Source organism: Octopus sinensis, linkage group LG3 (assembly GCF_006345805.1).
Source record: "Octopus sinensis linkage group LG3, ASM634580v1, whole genome shotgun sequence".
Classification (NCBI taxonomy): domain Eukaryota; kingdom Metazoa; phylum Mollusca; class Cephalopoda; order Octopoda; family Octopodidae; genus Octopus; species Octopus sinensis.
The window spans coordinates 174311582-174336358 of record NC_042999.1 but is presented as its reverse complement, the minus strand read 5'-3'; the positions used below and the strand labels follow the sequence as shown (position 1 = coordinate 174336358).

At 36.9% G+C, this 24777-nt stretch overlaps 1 long non-coding RNA gene across 1 annotated transcript; it reads left to right on the top strand.

The window, feature by feature from the left end:
- Nucleotides 1-2363: 2363 nt before the first annotated feature.
- LOC118762836 lies at nt 2364-22314 on the top strand. Its single transcript, XR_004998585.1, has 3 exons — nt 2364-2374; nt 5800-5802; nt 22082-22314. It is a non-coding gene; the product is annotated as an uncharacterized LOC118762836 (long non-coding RNA).
- The last annotated feature ends 2463 nt before the right edge of the window (nt 22315-24777 follow it).

The following is a 24777-nucleotide window of genomic DNA, read 5'->3' as shown; positions in this document are numbered from 1 at the left end:
ACTTTTCTTAAGGATGGTTTCGAACATCTTGCTGCTTATTGAAGTAAGGGAAACCGGTCGGAAGTTGAGCGGGTCTTCGCGGCTCCATTTCTTGAAAATTGGGCAGATTATCGCTGTTCTCCAGTCCGCAGGTATAACACCCGTCGCCAATGACATTGAATAGAAGTGTTAAAGGTTCGCAGATGACCGGAGCCAACGCTTTGATAACCTGTGGGTGTATGCCGTCAGGGCCGTGATCCTTGTTGACATCGAGGCCTTGAATAACGCGTTCGACTTCGTCCCGGGTGATGACCAATCTAGGCATTGGAGGTACCGATCTATCAAATGGAGGGGGTTCACGACCATCATCTTGTTACATATACACACTCACTCTCTCTCTCTCTCTCACACACACACACAAGCACAAACGCACACGCACACACTCATATTTTGAACGAAAATTATCTAAGAGATATACCTCAGAGAAGCCAGTGGCATGTACATAAACAACGTGGACAAATATAGGTATATCAAATACCATACAACATAAATTCATGATTTATTAAAATTAACTTCACCTCAAGAGGTTGGCACAGTTTCCAAATGTCAATACTATTTGGTCTCAGTTGGGTTTTGGCAATTGTGTCACATCCTCCAGAGGATGTGTATGGTATTTGATATACTTGCATTTGTCCATGTTCTCATACATGCCGCGAGCCAAGACCAAAATTGTGTTCTACTCTTTTTTTTTTGCAGATATCTGATTCTCTTGGTTACTGAGGAAAACCATTCCATGCTGATGACACCTATTGAGGTAGAAACGCATGTCCGCAAATGTTCTCTTCTCTCCGGACAATTTAGCCCGTTTTTTCCTTATAGCATGCCAACTTTGGAGAATTCTTGATTGTTAAAAGTATCTTCCCTTCTCATATGGAGCTGCTCTCAGTTGCCGTTTGGTAATTGTTATATACATACATATATTTCAACATTTCCTTCCAAAAAGACTAATGTGTTTCGAGTTTCGTCTATTAAGACAAAAGTCGAAATACAAATATACTTACCCTTGCCTTGTATTTTTGAATTGCTGGTATCTTCGATCATATGTTCTTGTATCTCATTCTTTCTGTGGCTCTCGTTTATTACATATGTGTGTGTGTGTGTTTGTGTTTGTGTGTTTCTGTGTGTGTGTGTGTGTGTGTGTGTGTGTATCGGCCTGTCTCTCTCTGTGTCTCTTTCAGTTTATATATCTATGCGTGTAGTAAATATAAATTCTCTTTATCTGTATTTAATCATATTTGCCATTCGTTGTCTTTTTATATTTGGCCAATGAGTATAGATTATTATATAGTCGTGTCGTGTCATTAGTCAGATAATCAATGAACTGTCGGCAAGAAGACAGGTTGTAGCGCTTATGATTTATAGCCGAAAGCTAAAGAGTTAATTTCTGATATTATTTGTCATAAGTGATTGTGGTCGTAGAGACAAGTTTATAACCTCGCAACAGAGAGGATATGGCGATGAACAAAGAAGAAATATGACACTTAGATTTGGATTGCTGAATATGGTTTTTATTTTTTGGTTTCGATTAGATAAGTTTCTCTACTTTCATTTTTGGTGTAGGAAAAACAGTGAACTGTTAAGAGCAAATAGTTTAATAGTTCGAGTTAGGAAGAGGTAGGTGATTGTTATAACACGTCATAACCATGGTGAAGATCAATAAATTTCGAAAGCTTAATCTACATCAGCTCTACAGTGAGCTGCCTCAGCTACATTAACAGTTGTATAGTAAACAGGCCGGCTACATAAGCAGCAGTATTGTCAAAAGAATGAATGTAATGTTAACTTGCATTAGTGACTTGAATCCAATAGTTGAATAAAGATCGGCAGATGACCAAAATATTGGGTTGTCCAGAAAGTTCGTGCCGATTTTTAAAGGAAAGAAAAAGGTCAATAAATATTTGCCATTACATTTTTAATCAACCAAATATGAACCATTTTGTTGCACAATGCGTCTCCATCTTTCCTTTAACTTGAAAATACCCCCTTCCCAGAATCGAGGTATCTTTTTACGTCATCCAAGGAATTGAAATTTTTATGATTAAGGCTATTCTGCAGAGACCTGAATAAGTGGAATTCCGAAGGAGCAATATCTGGTGAATATGGAGGGTGGGGTAACACCTCCCAGCCGAGCCATAGCAATTTTTGTCTGGTTCCCAAAGCATCAAGTGCCGAAAATGAACTTTCTTATCTTCCATTTTAAAGGGTTACAAAATTAACACAGGTTATAGGAACATAAACCTTCTTCCACGAAAAGATAGCTTAAACCGTGCTCAAAATGAGGGTGTAGTCAAATCCTATTTTATGGACTCAACCATGTTCTAAAATAAGTCGAAAGGTAGGCTACTATAAATCGGCACGAATTTTCCGGACAACCCAATACATCACATTTTATCATATACTAAAACTACAGAAAGATAAATCTTCATATGTATGACATACTATCGGCATGTAGACCCCAAAACAAGCTACTATTGACAACTGTGATCTACAGATTTGATTGTGGATTTGAAAGCTGTTAACTTCAGGACTCCTGATGTTATATTCGCCATACTAGTACAATATTCTCTCGTAGGCTTACCGTACATTTACAACAAGGAGCACTCACAACTTACTATACGACACACAACAAAACAAAATTAGATACAAAAACTAATCATTGATAATACAATCATATATCAAATTCTTAACAAAGATAGTACTTAGTTGTCCTCAAGTATAGGGTTACGTCCAGGATGTCGACCTTGAATATGAGCAAGTGTTACTCGACAGAAAGTACCAACCCTCTCAACTGCAATTATAAATCTAGTCACAGACATAAGCAGAAGAAATTCTAATGTATCAGCGGATAGAGAGATCTTCAACAAGACCGCATCTGTCTATAACAAGGCATTAACGAGGAGTGAATTCACAAGCGATTCAGAAAAAGATAATTTGGTTCAATCCTCCATGCAACCTAAAAATTCCAAATGACACACTCAAGAATTACTGACGCTAATTAAAAAAAATATAACATTTTCCTAGAATATATAGCTATTATAAGCGTCCTGTTAATGAACTTCAATACACTGGTAAATGGCAATCCGGATATATCACCCTAAACTAAGCTGTCCCATATACAAGGGCGGTATATTTAATCCTTCTCACTCATATAGACTATAGCCCCTACGCCATGCTGATCACACAACCTCAGTTGTAACCCGACACCATCAAAATTGGTTACTTACACGTTAAGACTGTTGTCGCCATTTTGTTGATTGGCCTCTTAACGATGACTGAGCTATGTAGTCGCACCATCTCACTCTACCATTTACTGTACAATACAAGAAAATGGCGTCACTGAATACATTACATCGCAGTTTACAGCCAAATTGGTGCCAGTATCTTTCCAACAGCCTATCTGACCCCGTGGTTCATACAGTAAAGAAAATAGCAGTTGTTGCTTTCCCAACATTTATACTACGTGATTTGAGTTGATCAATAGAGATTTAACACATAAAAACCGTCTTGCATTTTTCTCGAATTTTTCACACTTCTAACATCTAATGGAATGGACGTGCGCTACGCGCTCACGAAGTTTTCAACTGTTAAAATGCTAATAGAAATATGTGTAACTCCTATCAAATGTACTCAGTGTCACTACCATTCGTCTGTCCACTCACTCAAATATGTGTGTATGTGTGTTCGCGTGTGCGTGCACACACACATTTCGCATAGGCATAGCGATAACAATAATCTGTTGTTAGAACTCAATAGACATATGCTTCAGGATAGCGCGTTAGTCGAGTACAGAGTATAATGAATCAAATAAATGACACAGAACAGGAAATTATAAAAATAAACTTTATGTTTCTTCTATAAGATGTTGTGCACACAGAGCTGAGTGGTTTTACGTAATCTTATAGCTTCTTGCTGCTTCTTATATACATAGCCGCGGGCGTAACTCTGTGGTAAAAAAAACTTGCTTTCCAACCACATGGTTCCAGTTCAGTTCTACTGCGTGACACCTTAAGATATTGTCTACTTCTGTAGCCTCGGGTCGACCAAAGCCTTGTGAGTGGATTGGTAGACGGAAACTGAAAGAAGCCCGTCGTTTATATATATATATATATATATATATATATATATATATATATATATATATATATATATATAACATAATGTCTTGAATGGCATAACAATGCACTATAATAACAACATTGGACTATAATAACCGTTATAATTTAATTATCCGTAGTCTGATATAATATTTCGGAATACAAAATTCCTTCTTCAGATATCCCGAGGAATTGATCGAGTTACTGCTATAATAGTTTTTCTTTGTATTGCAAAATATTTGGAAAAATCTCAGACTATAGATGATTAAATTATAACAGTTATTATAGTGCATTGTTGTGCCATTCAAGACACATTATATTTTGCAAACAATGCACAATGCTTCAAGCGAACTACAATACTCTCCTATATATATATATATATATAAATAAATATATATATATGTATACACACACACAGACATATATATATACGAGGGGCGTTCAATAAGTAATGCCCCTGACCCACTTCCCATACCAGTAGAGCAACGGAACTTGGCACAGTTATTAGTCTTTTTCTACATAGGAACCACTCAGAGTTACGCATTTCTCCCATCGTTTGATCCTGCTCTGGAGACCGTTTTTGTAAAAGACCCCAGCTTGGTCCTCCATCCACGACGTGACTTTAGAAATCAAGGCTGCATCATCTGGGAAATGCTTTCCTTTCAAAAAACAACTTCATGGCTGGGAAGAGGTGAAAATCAGAGGGTGCAAGGTCAGGAGAGTAGGGGGGTGGGGGAGGAGTTCATAGCCGCACGTCTGTGCTTCTGATCTGGCGACACGCGAGTTGTGGACCGGAGCGTTGTCCTGCAGGAGGAGGATGCCTTCGCTGATCTTGCCCCGCCTCTTGATTTTGATAGCTTCTCTTAATTTCCTCAAAAGTGAAGCATAATAGGCTCCTGTAATTGTGGTACCCTTTGCCAGGAAATCTGTCATCACTACTCCGTCCTGGTCCCAGAAGACTGTGAGCTTGACCTTGCCAGCAGAGGGCTGCACCCTTGCCTTCTTTGGAGGAGGTGAGTCACGGTGCTTCCACTGCATTGACTGGGCTTTGGTCTCTGGATCATAGTGATGGACCCAGGTTTCATCCTGTGTAATCAGTCTTTGGTACGTCTCCAAATTCATCCTCGAGCACTCGACGCGTTCTTGCTTCTGGAAAGGCGTGAGCAACCTGGGAATCCATCTGGCAGACACCTTTTGCATATGCAAATGGTCATGAATGATAGTTTCCACTGACCCGGTACTAATCTTGACCTCATGGGCTATTTGGCGAATAGTTATGCGTCGATCTTCCAAAAGGGCAGCCTCAACTTGACGGACAGATGCCTCATCAATGGCAGAAGGGGGTCGACCAGATCTGGGAGCTGTTTCCACAGAGTTCCGACCATGTTTGAATTCACGATGCCAGCGTTTTACAAGGTCATATGATGGGGCATCATCACCATAAGTTACTTTCATTTCATCAAAAGTCTCCCGTGGTGTGAGTCCTTTCAAATACAAAAACCGGATCACTGCTCGACACTCAACAGGCTCCATTTCACACTTGACTCAGTTCAAACACCTGTAAATCAGAAACTATAATTAGTTCAGAGCTGTAATTTGCCACCTAATCTATAGAGATATAAGTAATTGCACATGCAAAATTTCAACTAGATCAAACACCTGGAAGTGGGTCAGAGGCATTACTTATTGAACGTCCCTCGTATATATATATACTCTTTACTCTTTACTCTTTTACTGGTTTCAGTCATTTGACTGTGGCCATGCTGGAGCACCGCCTTTTTTTAGTCGAGCAAATCGACCCCAGGACTTATTCTTTGTAAGCCTAGTACTTATTCTATCAGTCTCTTTTGCCGAACCGCTAAGTAACGGGGACGTAAACACACCAGCACCGGTTGTCAAGCAATGCTAGAGGGACAAACACAGACACACAAACACACACACATATATACATATATACGACGGGCTTCTTTCAGTTTCCGTCTACCAAATCCACTCACAAGGCTTTGGTCGGCCCGAGGTTACAGTAGAAGACACTTGCCCAAGGTGCCACGCAGTGGGCTGAACCCGGAACCGTGTGGTTGGTAAACAAGCTACTTACCACACAGCCACTCCTGCGCCTATATATATATGTATTAATGTCTTTGTGTCTTTGTGTCTATGTTTGTCCCCTCACCATCACTTGACAACCGGTGGTGTTGTGTTTATGTCTCCGTAACTTATCGGGCCAGCAAAAAAGACCGATAAAATAAGTAATAGGCTTGCAATGAATAAGTCCTGGGGTCGATTCGTTCTACTAAAAAACCTTCTAGGCGGTGCTCCACCATGGCCATAGTCAAATGACTGAAACATGTAAAAGAATAAAAGAATATATATATATATATATATATATATATATATATTATATATATATATATAATATATATATATATATATATATATATATTATATATATATATATATATATATATATATATATATATACAGAGACATACATATATATTTAAATAAATACATATATATCTGCCATGATTGACCGCTAGCTCCAAAAGATTTTTTATTCTCTCTCTGTTTATTTCATCGTGTTATTTACTGTTGAAGAGCGTAGGCTCGAAACGTAAAATATTTTCTCACCTTCCCGAGCGTTAAACTAATATACCTGTTTCTTGTTTATACACCTGTCTTCGTGTTTTGTTTTTCTGTAAATTTAAACTACATATATAGATACACACACACACACACACACACACACACACACACACACATGCACACGTGTTTACACATATTTGAACAACGTCTGAAGAGTCACAAGTACTCTTTTAAAATATCGGAAAGGCGCAACGTCTCGTCCTTGAGCAGCTACATATAGCGCTTAAAAGAGAAGGGCACACTGTGCATAGTTAAATGGATGCTCCTTGAACAATCGGGAATTTATATAACTGGGAGCAAATGATGTAAGCTTTGCGTGGCCGAGAAGCAAGAATCCTAAAAGCACGCTTGAATGGGGGCGGGGTTCTTTTAAAACTCCAGGAAAGAAGTATTTAATCAATGTCCTCATCTGAGATGTTTCCTATTACAAGCTTGGAATTCCCTATTCACCGAGTAGAACTGCGAGAGTATCTTTGAATATTGTCACGGTTGGAATCGATGGGTAAGAGTGGGTAACCTCGTCCCGCCTGAAACACTTTCTGCACGGCCACTCTGGATGTATATTTTTTGTTTACAAAACTAACTGACCATGACGTCTCCTTCCCTCCCGGCTGTTGAGAGGCAATGCGTCTACAGCCATTTAAATCTGACGTGTCCCCATTACGGCTAAACCCTTATAAGTGCGAAACCAATGGTCACTTTCTGACCAGTCATAACAATCAACTTCCTAAGGAATATATATTACTGCTCGAATGTTTTCGAGTATGCTTCTTTTTCGGAGATATAAACTATTGACGATACATACATACATACATACATACATACATACATGGTGGCTGCCCCCTCGTTATCGAGTATGGCCATTGCACGGAGCTTAATCAATGTTATTATCGTGCAATGCCTGTGCAAGAAGATTTTTTTTACAGTGAGGAAAGGCTGCGCATTGAGTCAATCCCTCTCACTAAGCAACAGCAGCCATAATCCGAAAAGAAGAACAAGTCAACATCATCGGTAACCACTGAGCCGCAGGTTTTATGTCGGAGTTATCCCAGTTTCCTGAGTTACCTTCTCCTAGAAGGATGCCCTAACAAAGGCTAGGAGTCCTTCACTCCCAATGGTTTAACCGCGCGATCGGGTATTCAGTCCGATTATTTCTATGTCCCCACGCATGATACAACCTTAAGACATTTATTGGATGGCCGTTGACTCTCAAGAGTTCCTCCGCCCTTTGACGGGTTTTGTTTTTCATCCCGCGGGGTGTCCAATAAACACCCTCCTCACCAAGCAAGCATACATACATACATACATACATACATACATACATACATATGTATACCCATACATACTCACACCCACATCACCCCATAAGCACTTGATTATTAATAGCTTTTCCACTGTTCAACTTACAGAGAACAAAGATTCATGCCAGCAATGAAACCACTTATTTTCTTGGTAACTTTATAAAATTGTATTGTCATTACCTCAATAAAATTACGTGCAGGCACAAATACACATCCATATATATATTTAAAAAAAATATTTATGTAATTAGATATAGACTATTACCGATATTAGATTATTGGTGGGTTTCCTACCTTATAAATTAAAATTAATATTTAACATTATAATCGATTTTGATATAATCCTAATTGTTAAGTTTTAAGTTTCTAGTTTGATAATAAAGTTTATTATAAGTAAAATTATTATATTATTTATATCTTAAAAATACTGTTTAAATATTTCTGATTATTTTAAAAATATTTCAGTTAACCTGAAGATTGACTGTAACCATAACTCGAATTATTAATTGAATTTAAATTATTGTTATTCGAATTGGTACAGCCATGAAACGATCGTAGTGTTTTACTCTTTATTTTTTATTAAACTTTTAATACTTTTGATATTTAAAAAAAATTAATAAATAAAATAATATATAAATATAAAAATATACATACATATTTATATATATTTGTATATATATATAAAATTTATAAGTTTAAATTATTTAAATAATTTTTTATTTTTAACTTTCATATCTTTAAATTAATTTTATGTATTGGCTTATGTTTTTCACTGTTTGATTTGCCTAATAGTGGTTTTATCTCTAATTTAATATAATATAATATAATATATTTATACTATAAAATTGGATTTAATCCTAAATCTAATTTTTCCCTGTAAGTTTGGATTTATTCCCTAATATTATATATATATATATATATATATATATATATATATATATATATATATATATATATATATATATATATATTATATATATATACATACATACATACTATATATATATATATATGTACATACATATATATATATACACACACATACATACGCAAATACATACATACACGCATATACATATACATATACATACACACACAAAAAAGATACGCGCACACACATATATAGACATATATACCTACATGGCGGCGAGCTGGCAGAAACGTTAGCACGCCGGGCGAAATGCGTAGCCGTATTTCGTCTGTCGTTACGTTCCGAGTTCAAATTCCGCCGAGGTCGACTTTGCCTTTCATCCTTCCGGGGTCGATAAATTAAGTACCAGTTACGCACTGGGGTTGCTGTAATCGACTTAATCCTTTTGTCCTTGTTTGTCCCCTCTGTGTTTAGCCCCTTGTGGGTAGTAAAGAAATATATATACCTACATATAACTTTATACAAATATACACATATCGGCATATTTATACCACAACAATGATAAAATTGTGCATATGAGTGGTGCGTGTTCACATACATACATACATACATACATACATACATTACATACATACATACCATACATACATACATACATACATACATACATAATACATACATACATACATTACATACATACATACATACATACCATACATACATACATTACATACATACATATACATACATACATAATACATACATACATACTACATACATACATACATACATACATACATACATACATACATACATACATACATTACATACATACATATTACAAGTTCAGGTTTATACCTGTGATTATTGGGGCACTGGGATATGTGACACACTGCCTATCTACCAACCTTGAGAAGTTAGGCTTCTTGAAACCAGAAAGGAGAAAGCTGATTCGAAAACTAATTCGAAGGCTACAGATCCAAGCCATCACTGGAACGGTAGAAATCATACACATACACATAGACACACAAACACACACATATATGTTTATATACATACATATATATACCTACCTACACACACACACGTATATATATATGTATACACATACATATTAGTGAATATGCGTAGCCTAATGTTTAAGGTATTGCACTCATAATCGCGAGGTCATAAGTTGGTTCCTATACCAGCATTGTGTTGTGTTCTTGAACAAAACACTTCATAACGCAGTTTGCCAGAAGGGTTGTATCATGTGAATGGTATGACAATGCAAGGAAGCGCGTTGTGAGCAGCAGTGTATAAGAACATCAGATAGCCTGGTTGATACACACGCACGCACACGCACACACGCACGCACACACACGCACGCACACACACGCAGACACATGTAAAATTGTAACCAAGAAAATCCATCTTACTACGTAACTTTGAAGCATTTTAGATAGCAAACTAAATAAGAATATAATAGCCTTTACCATGTAAAACGACAGAGAATTAAATCAAAATGCAGAAGAGTCATAATACTAAATAGATGAAAAAAGATTTTAAATTGTGATGATGGAAGTGAAATAATGTCTGTCTTTTATTTATACTTTATAATGATTTTAAAATATTTGTCTGGAAATTATGAAAGAAAAATGTAAAACTAATGACTATTATGGCAAGAAATTGTACTATCAACAACAAACTATACTTCATCTTATGAAACTCTTTTGAATTTTAACGTGCATATGTCTATGTACTTACATATCTGTGATGATGAAGTTAGCTTTATGTTATATTATTTGAAAGTCTTGTTAGACTTTCGGCAGCTTAAGTAAGATTTAATGTATGTTGAAATCTATTCACAACACCATTTATATTGCCTGTTATTTATATTCTTTCTTATTAACTCTGTCGTCGGCTAACTTTTAACAGGTGTCATCCGTTTTCTGTAAACTGTTTTAACCATTATCTTTGCACATATTAAATTTTCAAAGTAATTCTATGTAATCTAGTAAAGTAATTTTAAAAACCATTTTACAAGAAGACAAATACATTTATATAAAATTAACTGATTTTTCAGAATGATGTCTTACATAATGTTTCTCTAAGGGATTTAACCTTAACATATGCTAAGAAGAAAACTTGCAGAGTCTTGATGAACAAGTTAAACTATGAAACGTAAAAATCACATAATTAACTGAACATCTGCAGAGAATCTAACGGAGAAAGCAAGTGGGAAGTAGATGAGAAAAAGCAATTATAATTCTTAAATAGTATTGAAATTTACAATCGCGTTAAGTCTGGAGCTTTAAAAGATATCCAGGGTTATTTTCCTTAAATAATTATGTTACATAGAATAACAAAATTTAGTTGTATTGATAACTTTCAGTTGCTAATAGTTAGAAATGTGGCTATATTAAAGTATTTATCAAGTATTCAGTTTTCTTACTTTCTGCCTTTTTTTTTTGTGGAATTGCAACATATCTATACAGCAAAAGCTGATGTCTGTGTCTTTTTGCTTTCACACTTTTTTTCTCAACGAAGTTTTTCTATATTTTCTTTTGTGGCTTCTGAGAAAATATTTACATGTTAAAAGAAAAAAAAAAAAAATTTACTTTTTGTCTATTTTTTACAATTTTGTCTATTTTTGAAGAATATGTCTTTTTCTGAAGTAACATTTATCTTTTTTTTTAAATGTCAGCATTGGTGTTAGTTTGAAGACGCTGTTGTTACCAGAATATTAATCAAACGTTATTTTATAGTGTATTTGCTGCACGACTATTTGCCTTTCTTTATAATTGGTTTTCAGCCAAAGATACTCAATAAGTTTTACTTGGTAGTACTCATTATTCGGCCAGTTACTTAGTTTGGTTTATTCCCTTGATATTTATCAATCGAATTTGTTGAATTGGTTATGGCACTTACGTAAATTTTTTTTTTACCTATTTTGTAATATTACTTAACTAGCTGTGCTAGGTTTCTTTAAAATTCTTTTATGAAATTGAAAATTTCAACGTATTTTGTGCCATATTTTGTGTTATATGTATACGTGATATATGTACATACATATATACATAAAACAACAATACACACACACACGTGCACACACACACAAACACACACATATGTACATATATATATATAGATACATCTCTCCCCCTCTCCCCCTCTCTCTGTATATATATTATATAAACGAATAACAACAGATGAATAATGTGTCAATTCACTATAGCTGCTTCCAATGAATTTTTAATTGACTAATGGAGACATTACATGATTAAAAAAGCCGTTTTCATCAGGTGAATACACAAACCACAACATTCACAAATTTCAAAATTCAACGTGATGTGCTTCTGGGATCAAATCCACTGACAAGGCTTTGGTAGACGGAAACTGAAAGAAGCCCGTCGTATATATATATATATATATATATATATATATATATATATATATATATATGTATAAATGAATGTATATGTTTATGTGTCTGTGTTTGTCGCCCCCCCCCCACCGTCGCTTGACAACCGATGCTGGTGTGTTTACGTCCCCGTAACTTAGCGGTTCGGCAAAAGTGACCGATAGAATAAGTACTAGGCTTAAAAAGAATAAGTCCTGGGATCGATTTGTTTGACTAAAGGCGGTGCTCCAGAATGGCTGCAGTTAAATGACTGAAACAATTAAAAGAGAGAAATAATAAAAGAATATATATATTTCATTTTGGGATTTGGTTTGCAAGATTCTTTATGTGAGTTCGTGTGTTGAAGCATATTTTGTTGTGTCTGGGGAGAGTCATTCTCTTTTAGTGCCTTATTATAAACCCCACATAAACCCTTTTATGTGGTCACCAACCCGACCAGTTTGCGGAGCGAATATCTCCAGCAATTACAGACTGCTCTACTTCCTCTCACAGGTATTACGACCTCTCATAGAAATGTCCCCAGATGTCACTGTGAGCACGGAGGATTTCCTCAGTAAAATCAGTAATTGCAACCACTCTAACGACCTCACAGGCTGTGTAGTGGGTCGTATAGATGTAATTTCACTATACCCATCTACAGACATAGATTTTGCTGTGGAGAAATGCATTGAGATAATCGGTGAGAGTGAAGTAGAATTCCGTGAAGTAAACACCAGGGAACTGGGCCTCCGCCTTAGACTAAGCTACAACAATGACTATTTAGACGACCTCACCAGGTCACAGAGGGAAAGACCACCCACCATCACCTCAGCTGTGAAGAAAAGCACCACAGAGCGCCAGAGTGGCTGGACCGTCCCCACCCAAGACCCTGAGAACAACAATCAGGTGAAAGGAATGATTGCACATGCAATAGGGGCTAGCGTAAGAACCACCTTGAAGAAGAACATAGTAAAGTTTAACAAGAAACTATATATGCAGGTTCAAGGTGCAACCTTTGGTGTCGGTGTAGCTGGAGATGTGACCGGACTCTTCATGGCCTGGTGGGAAACTTAAGCAACCCTTAGCAGAACAGTCCACAACTCTTTTACTTTACAATAGTTATGTAGACGACATTAATATCCTAGTTAAGCCCAGCTGTAGTAACGGCAGTACAGACACTGAGAGAAACATAATGGAGAATATCCAGCAAGTAGCTAACTCTATCCACCAAAGTATCAAGGTAACTGTAGAGTACCCCACTAGGCACCCCAACAATAGACTCCTCGTCCTTGATACTGAACTTTGGTTAGGGACTGTGAACAATAGAGTGCAGCTCCTCCACTCCTGTTACATGAGACCCACAGCTTCGAAATATGTTGTTCACAAGAACTCAGCTTTGTTACACAACATGAAAATTATCATACTGATAGCAGACTTAGTTAGGATAATGAACAACGTGTCCCCACTGTGCAAACCCTATAAATCGAAGAAACACGTACAGAACTTCATGCACTGCATGCATTTCTGTGGATATGATCAGAGAGATAGGGTTTGAGTATGCAGGAGTGCTAGAAAGAAGTTAGATAACATTATATATAATGAAATCAATGGCACCTGCCCTGGAATAGAATACAAAGAATTTGTGACAAAGCAAACAGGGTGGGTAAACACGTATATAACCAACAAATATCAAAGAGTGATGTTTGTAGAGGCCACAGCCCATGGAGAACTAGCAAGTAGATTTAGGAAAGCTCTGAAGGAGACCAAACTCAACATTAAGATTGTTGAAAAGCCAGGGAACTCCATCAGATCATAACTATGTAAGGCGTACCTCTTTGAGAATACCATATGCACCAATGATGACTGTAGGGTTAGTCCTGGCATTAACTGTTTCATAGGGTTTGCACAGTGGGGACACTTAAATTGATGTAATGATTGCATTGTTCAGTTAAATGGAGTTGCTTGAAACGATCGTACTGCATTACCTCTGGATAGCCTTGTTGCTTCTTTTGATATATATATATATATATATATATATATAACGGGAAGCTTTATGAAAATAGACAAAAGACGAAGGCAGGTGGGAAACAAACAAACAATTGTATTAGTATGGCGCTCAGGAAATATAAATAAAACAAGTCTTTAACGTTTCGAGCCTACGCTCTTCAACAGAAAGATACACAGAGAGAAAAAAAACACAGAAAGAAGGAGAGAAAAAAAAATGCGTGCAGTAACTAACGAATCAACATGGCGATCTGATTTCGGCCAGAGGTCAAAGATCAAACATGAGACGCGAGAGCGAAATAAGGGGAGATAATAGGGTTGATAATAGGGTTGAATGACCAGCTATTAGTGCGTATGAGAGGTCTGGACGTGTGTATGTATAGGGTTGGTGTATGTATTAGTATGTATTAGTATGTATAAGGGTGTGTGTGTGTGTATGAGAGAGTATTAGTGCGTATGAGAGGTCTGGACGTGCGTATGTATGGGGTTGGTGTATGTATTAGTATGTATTAGTATGTATTAGTACGTATTAGTATGTATAAGTGTGTGTGTGTGTATGAGAGAGTATAAGTGCGTATGAGAGGTCTGGACGTGTGTATGTATAGGGTTGGTGTATGTATTAGTATGTATTAGTATGTATTAGTACGTATTAGTATGTATTAGTTGGTGTATGTATTAGTATGGCACATCATATATGATGTGATGTGTAACAGTCGTGTGGTGTAGTGTGGAGAGAATATATATATATATATATATATATGGTTGGTTGGCATCCTTTCTGTCTCGGGAGACAATGGAGTTGCGCATGAAGTAGTCTAGTCCGGCTTTTATATTTCATGTCCTGATACATTTCCTGCTGTGGCTGTGTAGTCCTATCCTGGACAAACACTCCTTCTGGCAGGTACCGCAAATGTAGCGAAGACTGTTCCTGGCTGGTTGTAGTGCCATACTCTCTTGTTTACGTCTCTTCCTTTCTTTCCATTTCTCTTCTCTCTCTCTGTCACTCCTTTGTATTCCCTCTTTTACTGTACGTCGCCATTTTCCACGGTTGCCGGCAACTGCCTCCCAACCGCTAATATTGATGTTGCAGGCCTTCATGTCCCTTCTGCAAACATCCTTGTAACGTAAGATCGGTCTACCCACAGACCTAGTACCCCTAGCAAGCTCTCCGTAGAGTATGTCCTTGGGGATTCTGCCATCTTTCATACGGCTAACATGCCCAAGCCATCTCATACGTCTTTGTGTGAGGAGTGCAAACATGCTTGGTATTCCTGCTTGCCTGAGGACATCTTTGTTGGGGATATGATTCTGCCATTTGATGCGGAGGATTTTTCGGAGGCAGCGCAGGTGAAAGATGTTTAGGCGACGCTCTTGGCGTGTGTATAGCTGATGATGCCGCTCTGGTAACACACACAGAAGAAGCCCGCCAAAGGCTCATTAACTGTTTTGAGCAAGCATGTAACGACTTTGGCTTAGCTATCAGCCATAAGAAGACCAACATCATGGGCCAGGCTACATCGGACATCCCAAACATATATATATATATATATTATATATATATATATATATATATATATACATACGCACACGCATATGTAAAATTTATTTTTCAGATATATCATATAATAAGAATAAGTTTCAGAAGAAAATAGAATCTAAAAATCAAAAGGATTCTCATCCAAATTGCATATAAAAGTTGAATTACTAAGTAAGACAATGAAACAACTATCTCAAAGAAAATTTATTAGGCGATAAGAAAGAAGAAAGACATAGGGTTAAAATGGGATGTGATCTAATTCCAAATAGTTGGGATATGTTAGTCTACTAAGAGAACGGGTATTGCCATATAGTCAAGAAATTATATTTACAATAACCCACTAGGTGATCGTTTGGGTAAAGTTCTTCCACCATAATTTTGCGTCGACCCAAGCCTTGTGAGTGAAATATATTGGTTTCAAACTTTGGTGCACGGCCAGCAATTTCGGGGGAAGGAGTAAGTAGATTACACCAATGCTCAACTGGTAATTAATTTGTCGACCCCGAAAGGATGAAAGGCAAAGTTGACCTCGGCAGCTTTTGAACACAGAACATAAAGACGGACGAAATGCCACTTAGTATTTTGCTCGGTCTGCTCACGATTCTGCGAGCTTGTTGTCCCTTGTGAGTGAAATTATGTTGATAGAAATTGTGCAGAACCTCGTCAGATGAATTTGTTCGTTGGAGGTAGACTCAATCCAAATCCTGTTTAATTTCACCACCAGGTCGTTGAGTGCCGTTAGTGAAATATACTCTGTTGCTAGCGGAGGATCTGTTCTCCGTTTGGGGATATTTCGATACCTTCCGTCTTATTGTAGAATGATTCATGATTTGTTCTTCTATAAACTCCACCAATATCGGAGGGTATTCTGAAGGACATGCGTGTCATACTTCCTTCCCTGAATAACACACAACCTTCAGCCCAATATAACGAATGCCAGATGTAACTGATGCATTATTAAAATCTTATTTCAGAGGGAGTTCATATCAGGTCTGGAAAAACGTTCTTATTTCCATCATGAGATAAATATTATTTCTAAACCACAAAAATCTTTATTGGAGATAAGACAATCAATAATTCTTGTCTAACTAAATTGTAGACGATTTATAGAGCTGATGAAAATACTTGAATCTTTATAAATGTTAGTGCGAAGTAAACAAAACTAATCTAGATTTTACTGTATCTTTCTGTATGACTTATTCAATAGTTGATTATTCGACATAGAATAGTACTGGTGGCTTTAACAGCTTCACTTAGCTTTATCTTTCAACTGATTCATTGGTTGACTGTTGCAAGCCAATATCTAAAATAATCAGACACATATATGTAAGAAAAAGAGTACTCAAAATGTTATGTAGAGTATGCAAATACACACACATACAGACACATTGATACATATACACATAAATACATATATATGTGTATATATATATACATATATATACATACACACACACACACACACCACACACACACACACACACACATATATATATATATATGGGTGAGAGAGTTGGTATGTAAAAGAACGTTATATATATATATATATATATATATATATATATGTCTATATCTATGCTCACACACACACACACACACACACACACACACATATACATACTCGTATATTTCACATATATCAATTCGATTTGGGTATTAACTCTCCAGTTTGCTTCTAGATAGCCACTCCACGGGTATCGGTTATCATAGATTTTATAATGGAAATTGATCGTTTTATTGAAGATACATCTGAAAATCTGTAAAGTTTATATAAATATTTATTTGAAATTTTTGCTCAAGATCATCGAACACAGTGTTTAGCTGGTGCTTATTTTATCAACCCCGGAAGGATGAAAGGTAAAGTTGATCCCAGTGGCATTTGAACTCAGAATGTAAAGTCTGAAGAAATGCAGCTAAGCGTTTTGTCTGGCGCTGTAACGATTCTGCCAGCTTGCATAATACAACAATTGTTTCCTCGACGATTTATCAGAAGAATTATTGCTGAAATTTTGTTATATAACATATGAAATAATATATCATATCAATATTATTTCAGCAACACTGGAAAATATCAACTCCTCAGATATATGAATGAAGTGGTTTACTGAACTAATCCTTATTACATACTAATCCTCATTCCTCTTGTTAGGGTAGCTGGTGTTGATAAATTATAAAAATGAAGCGTCGATGTCCATTGCCCCATGAATGGGAACCGATGCGAGTTATCTCGCTTGCCTATGACTGATTTCCAGATGTTTTAACACCAGGTGCATTGATGAGAATATATTCTCTTACCCCTAAAAGTGCAGCTTACCCGCAAACTAGCAAACACATACCTTGTATATATGTGTTCGATATTATTTATATCAGGCGAGCTGCTTCTAATTCATATTTAAATTGTTTACACTGAATATTTCCCTCTCATTATACATATCTCTACTGTCCACGTTAACTTTTACCACCTTTAGTCTAAATGATAATAGAATTGTATATATCTCCTATTAATATTAATGAGGAATCGTACGTTATACATCTATACTTTAATCTTTCTTATTTAATCCGTGTACTCAGTTTCAACTGGTTATATTTTTCAACATAGCATTTACCCCATTCTTCTTGCTTTTCCAATCCAGATATTCTGAAATTTTTCACTCTATCGATCAGCTTTTCTTTCGACTCGCTCCTCTTTTAAATTTTTTCCACCTCAACATAAGAGAGAGACTTAAACTACGACCTTTCTATTTATTTATTGGTTTATTTACCCCACGACATTAATACATTTCTCTAGTTCACCTACTTTGTAGTCTCCCACTTCTGTATCTTTTCCCATTCTTCCCTCATGGTTTCGTTATTTCTATATAAACGTTTTGACAGAAACAATAATACAATGAAAGGGATTAAATGAGAGATTTTAAACAATCTATTTCCAAGTCTTTTATGTCAACCGTATACATATGACAATACAATATATTTCTTTCACATTCCTCTTATACTTGGCTCTAAATCTTGTTTTTTCTGCGTATTTTCTTTTCCCTATTTATTTCTTCCTTTTGCCGTTTATCTCTTCTTATTCCACACCCTCTTTTCTTTGTTTCTTTTTCCCTACTCTTAATTCATATCCATTGTTTTCTTTTCTCCTATTTCTTTCCAATTCCTATTTATTTGTTAACGTACAATTGACAATTTCCTGTTAAATTACATATTTTAACTTTTGCTGTTATGTGTATGCACACACACACACACACACAAACACACACACACGCACACATGCACACACACACACACACATACACAAGCGCACACACATATTTATCTACCTTTATGTATATACATATATTTACAAACACGAATACACACATATATCGGCATATACGTATATGTGTGTGTATGTACGTGTGTGTATGTGTCTGTATGTGTGTGTGTAACTGTGTGTCTGTTTGTGTGTACATATAGGCATGTGTATATGTGTATATATTTTATATTTTTTCCTACATTTCCAATATTTTATTTCAATTACATTTTCCCCCTTTTTCACATCACCCACATATTTTTCTTTTATACACTTGGATAAATATACTCCTACGTTCATGTATGTATGTGATTGTTCTGTATTTTCATACAGTCCTTCACACAAATGTGTGCATGTTTTTAATAATACACGTGTATATGTGACTGTGTGCATGAATAATTTACCTTACGTATATATGAAGTGAATGCGCATATATTACAATATCTATATCTATATATTAATATATGTTAATATCTATATATTAATATATAAGGCGGCGAGCTGGTAGAAACGTTAGCACGCCGGGCGAAATTCGTAGCCGTATTTCGTCTGTCGTTACGTTCCGAGTTCAAATTCCGCCGAGGTCGACTTTGCCTTTCATCCTTTCGGGGTCGATAAATTAAGTACCAGCTACGCACTGGGGTCGATGTAGTCGACTTAATCCCTTTGTCTGTCCTTGTTTGTCCCCTCTGTGTTTAGCCCCTTGTGGGTAGTAAAGAAATATATATATTAATATATGCTAGTGCGTTCGCCTTGTTTTGCTGATGACACCCATCGATGCAGAAACACCCGTACATAACTATCCTCAAACAATCAGACTTTTTTCTCAACGAGATGTCAGACAATTAGACAATCAGACTGACTCTAAACGAGATTTCAGTTTTAAAGTTGTCATGTTTCTTGAGATAATCTCCCCTTCTCATTTGGATTTGGTACCAATTGTCACCAAGGATTTAGTCTTCCCTCTTTGGAAGGGGAGAAAATTCCAATAAATCAAGAATTCAATTTCTATGTTATTTAATATTCCCTAATTCGCCGTTACCACTGACGACTGTTCAATATATATATAATATATATGTTTTTCACTGTTTGATTTGCCTAATAGTGGTTTTATCTCTAATTTAATATATATATATATATATATATATATATATATATATATATATAATATATATATATAAAAATAAGGAAAATAAGCTTAGTACAGACAACATATAGCAGTACTCAAGTGGATGGGAACTTAAAAACTAACCTCTTCATCTTGAGCCGGCGCCCCTACATCGCAAGAACAATCGTCGTGGAGCTGTTATGTAGGTAGTGAGGTAGATAAACACATGTAGGTTTGAGTACAAAAAATACAGCTTACAGAATAAAGAAAAAATAACGAAAGAGCAGAAAAGTTATTTAAAGTTTTATCTTGACAGCTGTTTCAAAACAGCTATATCTTGCGTAATAACCATATTCATATGCAGTATGTGCATGATGCGACACGTCCCAAAGAAATTGTTAAAAGAAACGGACAAAATAAATACTAGGTTTAAAAAAATAGTGTACCTGGCCACAATCGAATGACTGAAACAACCACAAGCTAAAAGATACACACACACACCACACACACACATACATATATGTTAATATATATGTGTGCATATAATTACAAATGTATATATATATATATATATATATGGCTATTATATATATATATATATATGACTATTATATATATATAATGGTGGTGGACAATGGGGAAAATTAGGGGAAAGAAGCAGGCAAGGAAGGACTGGAGGTGTGGTAGTAGCAGGGAACTGTATCAGATCGCTAGAAGTGAACCTAGGAGATAGGTTTACTTACCGAGAGGGGAAGCAGATAAGAAAAAATTGCCAATGTTCTGCGTGCTGAGGACCAGAGACTTGAAGTCTGTGAGAAAGAATCGTGATGTTATAGAAGAGAAATGTGTCCGCATGGATGATAGCTCACTTACATTTAATGATGCTGCAAAGAAAGAGACTTAGAGACGCTACTATGAAAGGTTGCAAAATGAAGAGAATGAATGAGAGAAAGAGAATCTGCGAAATGTCGACTCAACAAAGGGTCCAGCTATTCGAATTGACAGTATCGTGGTAGATAAAGCAATTAAGGGTATGAAGACAGGGAAAGCCCCCAGTCCCTCAAGAATCACTGCTGAGATGCTTAAAATATCTGGAGGTGTAGGTTATAGTCTAGTCACCCACATAGTCAACCAGGTGATGCATGAAGAAATTACACCCAATGACTAGTGTATCAGCACCATAGTCAACTGTTACAAAAGTGACGCATTAGATAGGAATAATTACAGAGGTATCAAATTGTTGGATCAGCTGATGAAAGTCACAGAGAGGGTCATAGCTCAACTAATTAGGGAGAGAAATAGTTTAGACGAGATGCAGTTCGGGTTTGTGCTAAGGAGAAACACCACTGATGCTATATTTTTGGTAAGACAGCTGCAGGAGAAATTCCTTGCCAAAGATAAACGACTGTACTTATCTTTCGCTGACATGGAGAAAGCTTTTGGCAGGGTCCCCCGATCCCTTATCTGGTGGTTAATGCGCAAACTAGGGATAGATAAGTGGTTGGTGAGAGCTGTGCAAGCCATGTACAGGGATGCTGTCAGTAAGGTGAGGGTTGGCCACGAGCATAGGGAATAATTCTGGGTAGAAGTAGAGGGTTCACCAAGCTTCAATCCTCAGCCCCCTCTTATTCATCATAGTCCTCCAGAGGAATTCAAGATAGGTTGCCCTTGGGAGCTCCTTTATACCGATCACCTTACTCTAATACCTGAGTCACTAGAACTGGAGAAGTTTCAGGTGTGGAAGCAAGTCTAGAATTGAAGGGCCTTAGAGTCAATCTAGCAAATTTCTCTGCAGTGAGCAGGATGGCAGACAAATCACAAATCCCTTCAGGTAGATGGCCCTGCTCGATCTGAAGAAAAGGTGTAGGCACAAACTCAATAAGATGTACCTGGTATAAGCTATGGACATGTATGAGGTGCATCAATATCAAAGAAAGTTTAACTGGGAAGATAATTTTTGTGTGTGGTAGATGCACAAGGGCAATAAACACCGAAGATCTACAGAAAACAGATTCCATCACATGTCAGGAGGAAGAAATAGAAATTGACAGCAACCGTTACCTAGGTGACCAAGTCAGTAGCGGGGGTGGTAGTCGTGGCCGATGCCAGAGCCGCCAGACTGGTACCCGTGACGATGGCACGTAAAATGCACCCACTACACTCTCGGAGTGGTTGGCGTTAGAAAGAGCATCCAACTGTAGAAACCTTGACAGATCAGATTGGAGCCTGGTGCAGCTTCCTGGCTCTCCAGTCGTTAGTCGAACCGTCCAACACATACCAGCTTGAGAGCGGAAGTTAAACGACGACGACAACAATGATGACGATTATATATATATATATATATATATATATATATATCGTGACGTATATTTGCCATCTCAATATGGCTACCCCTAAGGGTGGATGCTACTGTAGTTTTTAGCCCCAGGAGGACACACTCCTCCAGCTGGCCATAGACACACTTTCTGTGTCCTGTCAGTATTTTCAAAGGGAAGTCATCCTTCCCGTCTTCAACTTATGATACACACGGACTCGAGTTTCGAGGTATTGACCTCTCGTCAGCGTGTGACAATCATAGTTGTCGGCGAGATGGCATTGAGATGGCAAATATACGTCACGATGTGTTACCGCTACTGTATATAACTCACTTTGATATTTATCATTGTTTGATTTCACTTTTTCAATATCAGCGACAGTGGACGCTGGAAAAAGTATAAGTATTTGTGAAGGAAATCTAATTCTCGCCGACAACTATGATTGTCACACGCTGACGAGAGGTCAATACCTCGAAACTCGAGTCCGTGTGTATCATAAGTTGAAGACGGGAAGGATGACTTCCCTTTGCAAATACTGACAGGACACAGAAAGTGTGTCTATGGCCAGCTGGAGGAGTGTGTCCTCCTGGGGCTAAAAAATACAGTAGCATCCACCCTTAGGGGTAGCCATATTGAGATGGCAAATATACGTCACGATGTGTTACCGCTACTGTATATAACTCACTTTGATATTTATCATTATATATATATATATATAGGAACTGCAATCGCCCAGAACACCGATCAAGAATTCCTTATACTTAAGGTATGAGCATACGTGTATACAATTATGTGCTTTTCCTACAGCATTAGAACATTTTAGCTCTTATTTCTTGCAATGTAGGTGTCCTGACACTCTTAAGTACATTTAGTGGCATATATATATATATATATATATATATATATATATATATATATATATATATAATATATATATATATATGCGTGTGTGTGTGTGTATGTGCGCACGCACTTGTGTATATATGATGTGTATTGCAATTGTGGAGCCATCAGCCTTGTAGCTTATGCATAGCATATGTGAAGTAATGTCTGACGAGGAGTACCTTCTGAAATGGCTGTGAAGTCCAATCCTCGATTTTTAGATTCACTCGCAGATCGTGGCTGTTCTATATGAATTTCTGTTTATAAGAAAACATGGCTTTCTGCCTTTTTCTTAATATCTGCGACGCTTGCTGTTTCCAAATGGTCCTGTATATATCTATTTTAGGAAATGGCTATTAATGTAAATGTGCAGATCTGTGTTGGAGCAATGCAGAAGTCGGAAGAATATATCCTTTTCTACTCTAGGCACAAGGCCTGAAATATTGAGGGAGGTGGCCAGTCGATTAAATCGACCCCAGTACGCAACTGGTACTTAATTTATTGACCCTGAAAGGATGAAAGGCAAAGTCGACCTCGGCAGATTTTGAACTCAGAACTTAAAGACAGACGAAATACCTATTTCTTTACAACCCACAAGGGGCTAAACACAGAGGAGACAACAAAGGACAGACAGACGGATTAAGTCGATTATATCGACCCCACTGAGCCACTGGTAGTTAATTTATCGATCCCAAAAGGATGAAAGGCAAAGTCGACCTCGGCGGAATTTGAACTCAGAACGTAACGGCAGACGAAATACCGCTAAGCATTTTGCCCGGCGTGCTAACATTACTGCCAGCTCTCCGCTTTTGTCGGAAGAATATATCATTGAAAGTAAAATCAAAGTTGTCTTCTGATTTTATTATACTGAGAAATAATCTGTGCACATTTAAAGGGAGATAATCCGTTGTCATCTCTTATTCACTCCTAGTTCTACTCTCTTGCGACAAGTGGTTGAAATGAAGTGTATTTGATATAAATGGGATGTGAATCTCATTTTATACTAAGACTTTTACTTGTGTAAATTACACCAGTTGTTTTCTTATCAGCTGAAGCAGATAGAGAAGTATAATCGCCAGCCGTTGTATAACTTCGGATTTCAGCAGCCAGAAAATGGAGTTAATCCAAAAAGAAGAAATAGAAGGGAAAAAGCGATTTACGATGTTCTGCATTGAGAACGAAAGAAGTAATTCTTGTCATTATATGTGATTTATACAGTTGTTCATCTGATTTAATTCTATCTAACAACTATAGACAACTCTGATCAACTCAACTGCGCTCAGATTATGAATTATCCCTTGAAATGGAA